At 39.3% G+C, this 7,022-nt stretch overlaps 1 non-coding gene across 1 annotated transcript; it reads right to left on the minus strand.

Moving 5' to 3' along the window:
* Positions 1–306: 306 nt before the first annotated feature.
* LOC147950130 (small nucleolar RNA R71) lies at positions 307–413 on the minus strand. Its single transcript, XR_015565086.1, has one exon. It is a non-coding gene; the product is annotated as a small nucleolar RNA R71 (small nucleolar RNA).
* Between the last annotated feature and the right edge of the window lie 6,609 nt (positions 414–7,022).

Raw genomic sequence — 7,022 nt, forward strand, 5'->3', positions numbered from 1 at the left:
CCACCTTCAGTAGCAAACAATAACTTTGAGATCAAGAGTGGATTGATCTCAATGATACAAGCAAACAAGTTTCATGGGTTGCCAATGGAGGATCCACTAGATCACCTTGATGAGTTTGACAGAATATGTGGCCTCACAAAGATCAATGGTGTGAGTGAAGATGGATTCAAATTAAGGCTCTTCCCATTTTCTCTTGGAGACAAAGCTCACCTTTGGGAGAAGACTCTACCTACTGGAGCTATCACCACATGGGATGCATGCAAGAAAGCTTTTCTGGCCAAGTTCTTCTCCAATGCAAGGACTGCTAGGCTGAGGAATGAGATTTCTGGGTTTGCTCAAAGGAATAATGAGAGCTTTTGTGAAGCTTGGGAGAGGTTTAAAGGATTCCAAACTCAGTGTCCTCACCATGGCTTCAACAATGAGTCACTTCTAAGCACTTTGTATAGAGGAGTGCTTCCCAAGATAAGAATGCTTCTTGACACAGCCTCTAATGGCAATTTCCTCAACAAGAATGTAGAAGAAGGATGGGAATTAGTTGAGAATCTTGCTCAATCTGATGGCAATTATAATGAGGACTATGATAGGACCATAAGGAGCTCCTCAACTGATCAAGAGGACAAGTATAAGAAGGATTTGAAGATGGTCAATGAGAAGCTTGACAAGATCCTCCTCAGCCAATCCAAGTCCATTCACTTCATTGGTGAAGAGGAAGCTCCAGTTCAAGAAGGGGAGCCTGACTTTGCTGAGTTGTGCTACCTGCAAAACCAGGGAGGATTCAAAGGCTACAACCAAGGAGGTTTCAAGAACAACAATCTCTCTTATAGGAGCACCAATGTGGCCAACCCTCAAGACCAAGTCTATCCACCTCAACAACCTCAACAGCAACAAAACTACATCCCCAAGCAACAACACCAAGTGTTCCAGCCCCAATTGTGTCCCCCACCAGGGTTTCAGACTAACCAGGGCCAGGAACAAGACTTAAGAGCAATGATGCAACAGTTGTTGATTGGGCAAACACAAGGCAAGATTGAGGAAGCCAAGCAGTTTGCTGAGTTGAATCAAAGGCTCACATCACAGTACAATGATCTGAACATGAAGTTTGAAGGTCTCAACTCCAGAATGAAGTATATGGAGAGTAACATTGCCTCTACTTCAGCTCCTAAACCCAACCAACTCCCTGGAAAAGCTGTTCAAAATCCAAGGGAATTCACTGCAAAAGCCATTCATATCTCTGATGAGGAAGTCACTGAGGACAGTGAAGTCCAACTTTGGGGGAATTCATTAGTTACTGAAGCCCCAAGTGACGTTTGTGCAAAGCAACTGGAGTCCGTTATTGCACTCGACCAAGTACTCGAACAGCCACTCGATCGAGCGCATGCTCGAGTGGTCGATCGAGTTGCAGACTCAGAAGCTGTCAAGCCTGCTAAGTACACTCCTCCTGCTTACAAGCCACCTCTTCCATTCCCAGGACGTTTCAAAGCACACAAGATTAAGGAGCTTAGGGAAATCATTGAGAGAAAGGAGATGATGGCTAAGCAACAAGAAGAAGAGAGGGTTTTAAAGGAAAAAGCTGTGGTTGAGGAAGTGTTGGCCATACAAGAGATCACCATTGCTTACCAAGAAGAAGAGAGAGGACCTGCCTTGGAACAGTATGATCCATATCCTCTCTACAAAGACTTTTTGCTTGATTTGTCAAAGAAGAAGGCTGAAGCTCAAGATGAGAAGGATCTTGAGGACCTAGGAGGAGTTATCATTCCAATCAAGCTTAAGGATCCAGGTCCATTCTATCTGCCTTGCACACTTAGCTATCTTCACTACAACCAATGCCTTTGTGATTTGGGAGCTTCAACAAGTATGATGCCATACTGCATAGCACAAAAGCTTGGGAGAACTGATTTCAAGTCCACCAACCTTCATATATGTTTAGCTGATGGGTCAAACAAGGAGATAGTTGGAAGGTTGGAGAATGTCCCAGTCAAGATAGGGAAGGCAAGGGTTCACACTGATTTTGTGGTGTTGGAGATGGACAAGGAACCTGAAGATCCAGTCATTCTTGGAAGGCCATTCCTAGCCACAGTTGGAGCAGTTATTGATGTCAAAGAGGGTCTTGTGACCTTGAACATTGCTGAAGATATAGCCATGAAGTTTAACATCTATAACCCAACCAACCTTCCTACCATTGATGATCAACCTTTTACTATCAAGGACAAAGGAGGTCAAGAAGGTTCAAGTGGTGAAGCAACTCCAAAGGCTAAGCTCTCCTTTCAAGATGATTCTGTGGAAAAGCTTAAGAGGTCAGTTCAAGAGTTGACTAGTATGGTTCAGGATCTTCAAGTTAAGCTGAACAAGAGGTTCTTAAGGAAGGCAAGACCAAGGCTCAAAATCAAGAAGAAACATGGTTTGTGTGTTAAGGGTGAGGTGATCAAGGATCAACTTCACAGTGATCAAGAGGTTCCACGGAGGATTTCATCACCTCCTTGGTATCTAAACCAAGTCTAAAAAGGACACCAAAGTCAAGCTTAGTGACTTTAAACAAGCTCACTAGGGAGGAAGTCCCTAAGGTATCCTTTGTAAATATGGTTTATTTTCCTTGTAGTTTTGATGTGTTTTCTTTTTTTGTTTGTGTTGGACATGCCTTTAGGTGAGAATGTAGTTGGGTAAGGAGGGAATTAGACTTGGAAAAGGAGACTCGCGGTCCAGCTCGACCCCCCCCCCCCACTCGAGCACGTACTCGACCGAGTCCCGGTCGATTACCATCGTCGAGCTGCCCCAATCTCCACCTCCAAGTCATCAACAAGACCCCAACTACTCCTATGACAGCATGCAAGAGGATTTGGACAACTACTTCCACAATCCCTAAGGTACCACTATCACCTTCACTTGTAAATAGCATTGCATTTGATGTTGTGTTTTGTGATTTGTTTTTAATCTTGCATCCTCAATCAAATTTCTTTCACACAGGGACTGTGTGATTTAAGTTTGGGGGAGGGTTTGAGATAGCATTTGACATTGTGTTTTGTGATTCTTATTTCAAATTTTTAGCATCATCATGTTAATACTTGCATAGCATCTAAGGCATAGAAAAACCCTAAAAATTTGAAAAGTTTTGCAAAAATCTTTATAAAAAAAAAAGAGTGTTCATGTAGTTTGCACTGCACATTAGGATCTTGTTTAGCATGTTTCATGTAGGATTGTATAGTATTTGCATTAGGGATCTATGATGAGTATTCCCTTGTTAGCTTGTTTATTCACTAGACTAGGATCAATGCCCAAGTTAATAGTACTTTGATGCTAGTTGAGTGGTTAGAAGAATAAGATTGAACCAAGCCTTGAATTCCTACATTGCATTTGGTCTAAATTGAAGCATGTTGAGATTTGAAACCATTTCCTATTTATAAGAACCTAATATTGACTTTCAATTATCAATGTGTGCATTGCTTTAAACTCATGGATACCATATACATATTTGGATCATCTTCTTCCTTTTTACCACTCTTGTTGATCCAAGTAGCTGATTTCCTCATTAAGAATCAGTTCCCCTACCCCTAAACCAAACCTTCTTTCAAGCCATGTTTATTCTTGTGTGTGTGAGGCTTATTTTTGGGATTGAGCTTGGTAGAAAGTGTTAGGTTTGAACTGACAAGAGTAAAGCCTTGTGTAGTTCTAGTTTGCATTTTTCAAACTAGATAGGACTAGGTGGTTCACTTGTTGGGTTTGGGACTTGGCTGTCATGAAAAGAAAAGAGGAAAAAGAGAAAGAAAAGGTTAGAGTCTTTAGGAGGGGAATGTGTTTAAGTAAATTTAAAGTCTAGTGAAAGAATGGGAAGAATAAGGTTGTTTAAAAATGGTTCTAGTTAAAGAAAAGAAAGAAAGAAAAGAGAAGTCTAGCAAAATGCTTATATGTCTTAAGAATAAGAAAAAAAGAGAACCATTATTAATCCCCCATTCCACTAGAAAGATCAAATAAGAAACCTCTCCTAAGACTTTAAAACCAAAAGAGAAAAGGGTGAAAAAGAAGAAAAGAAGTTAAAGGGTAGCACTAGGATCAATTGGGTTTAGATTGATAGGATAAACACTTTGGGTGCCTTTGGGTAGACAAGGTTTTGTTCTTGTATGTGTCTAAGTGTTCTTACCTTTAGCATTCTTCTAAAGCTCAATCCATTTTTTTTATGAGAGAACCTTGATATTGATAAGCCCTACATTAAAAAGAGACCATCATTGTCTCTAAACCTTTTACTGCCAAGCCAAATGAGTTTAAGCATTGCATAGAATTGATTCATGTTCTTGATTAATGAATGTTAAAGGAAATGGTTGATTTGAATGCATGTGGATGTCTAAGGCTCAAATCAGTGAAGGTTGTGATATGCTTGTCTAAAGTCTTTAAGTATAGCTCATTCAACTTGCATCATAGTACTAGTAACTTGGACATTGATTCTAGATAGTCTATTTGCAAGCTTTAGGAGCTGAGATCCCACTTTCAAACCTCACCTACCTTCTTTTGTCTTGATTATTTGCTTGAGGGCAAGCAAAGACTAAGTTTGGGGGTGTTGATGTTCATATATTTTACCTTGTTTTCCCTTAGTTTATTCACAACTTTTGCATCTTTTGCTATCCATTTAGGCCATTGTTGTGTAGCTTTAGGACTAATCTTGCATTAGAGTATAGTTGCATTGCATTTGCATCTTTTCATGCATAAACAGGTGATTTTGGAGCTTAAGGAACATGGAAGCAATGTTGAGGAGAAGTGAAGCAATCTTGAGGAGAAAACAAGAGAGTTAAGGCTGTAGAATCAAGGTCTGGAGTCCAACTCGACCGCACCACTCGACCACCACTCGACCGTGTGCTGAGAAGGACTCGACCGAGTGGAGAATGCACGAGAGAAGCCAGCTCGACCAGCCACTCGACCGAGCACTGGTCGAGTTGACCGAGCCGTTGACTGCTTTGACTTTTTGTATTTTTAGGGCTTCCACCTCATCTCCTATAAAAAGCCCTTGTACCTGCAGCCACCAAAGAGTCCAGCTTTTTAGAGAGTCTAAAACCTAGTTTTTACCTTTTTTAGATATTATTCCTTTTGCACTTTTCTTTTATTTTAGATTTTGTACTTGTTTGAGAGAGAAAGACTAGATTCTTATATTTTGTTTGTTTCATAACTTTCAAAGTATTAAGATTTCGAGTTTTATTCCTTCATCAATATTGTAGATCTCTGTTTCATCTTTCCAATGATGCAAGTTTCATTATTTTCTGGGTTTTTGACATATTTCACCATGTGTTCTTGTGAGTAGTTTGTTTAGGACCTTGAGGATGGGTTAGGCTGGGTTGATCTTGTGGTTTGTTTGATTTGGTCAAGCTTGATTGTTGTAGATTTCTTCTAGGCTAGATGATCTTAATGCTGATCCCATATCTGAGAAGGTAGGGTTTGATTTCAAGCATCTTAGCATCACACCAATGTCTAAGGAGCATAGATAAGGCTAGATCTAGAGCTTACCATTAGGCTTGCTAAGAGATTAGAAGTCTTGTTTGGTTTGAGATGTATTGCTTAATGCCTGCTTGTGTAGATTCTTTTCTTTGTGAGAACAAGTCTAGAAATGCATAGGTTTGATTGTTTCTTGCCATGAGAGTGGATTAAACGTGTCTTAGAATAGTATGTCTAGAGATCAGCTCAATGTTTGCTTGAGATTTGTTGACCAAGTTAGATAACCACAATGATTAGCTCAGCCCATGAATCCCTCCTCAAGGCCTTCTTTGTTTATTGAAATCTTAGTCTAAATATCATTGCTTGCTTGTTGTTTGATAGTTTTAGCGTTGCTTTGTTTTTCTTGTGTTGCTCTGTTTTCACGTTTAAGTCTAGCTCGACCACGTACTCGACCACGTACTCGACCTACACTCGGTCGAGTGTTGCTCGAGTTCATCCCCAGAACTTGTGTTTTTGATTTGTGATTGTCTTGTTTCATTCCTGTTTCATTTCCATTGCATTCACGTAGTTTCCTATTCATTACTTGTCTTGCATTAGTTCATTAGCATAGGGTCTATCTCTGTTCTAGTTTCATTATAGCTTTAATTTGTCTGTTCTGTTTGCATTTAGTATCTTGTTCTAGTTGTTTTTACTTTCTGCATTTCTTATCTCATTTTAGGATTGTTAGTGACAAACAATCTTTACAATTGGCTTGACTTAGACTCATATGCACATCTTAATTGTTCATAATCACTCAGATACGATTGACACCTCTTATACTGCAACTGCATAAGGGGAATTGAAACACCCTGACTTCTATTCATTCCATACATCATTAATTCATACACCACAAAGAAAGTCAGTTTCAAAATAGTAACATAGCTGTTTACTGCTTGGAATCAACGTTTTCTCTCGGTTTTAGCCTGTTTTCTCTGTTTAAGCCTATTTCGGCACAAAATGGGTAAAAGTGGTGTCTTAACACTCCAAATTCAACCCGAAATCTAATAATTAGTCAAATGCATTTGATTGTTACATATTTTGACCCTATAAAGAGTAACATAGCTGTTTACTGCTTTAAATTAATGTTTTCTCTCGGTTTAAGCCTGTTTTCTCTGTTTTAGCCTATTTCGGGACAAAATGGGTAAAAGTAGTGTCTAAACATTCCAAATTCAGTCTGAACGCTTATCATTAGTCAAATGCATTGGATTGTTACATATTTTGACCCTAGAAAGAGCAACATAGCTGTTGACTACTTTAAATTAATGTTTTCTCTCGGTTTTAGCCTGTTTTCTCTGTTTTAGCCTATTTCGGGACAAAATGGGTAAAAGTAGTGTCTAAATATTCCAAATTTAATCTGAACTCGTATCATTAGTCAAATGCATTGGATTGTTACATATTTGGACCCTAGAAAGAGCAACATAGCTGTTTACTGCTTCAATTCAATGTTTCCTCTCGGTTTTAGCCTGTTTTCTCGGTTTAAGCCTGTTTTGGGATAAAATGGGTTTAAGTGTTGTCTAAACACTCCAAAATCAACCCAAACTCTTATAATTAGTCAAATGCATTGGATTGTT

The sequence above is a fragment of the Camelina sativa genome, chromosome 1, assembly GCF_030686135.1.
Source record: "Camelina sativa cultivar CO46 ecotype springtype chromosome 1, ASM3068613v1".
Lineage (NCBI taxonomy): Eukaryota > Viridiplantae > Streptophyta > Magnoliopsida > Brassicales > Brassicaceae > Camelina > Camelina sativa.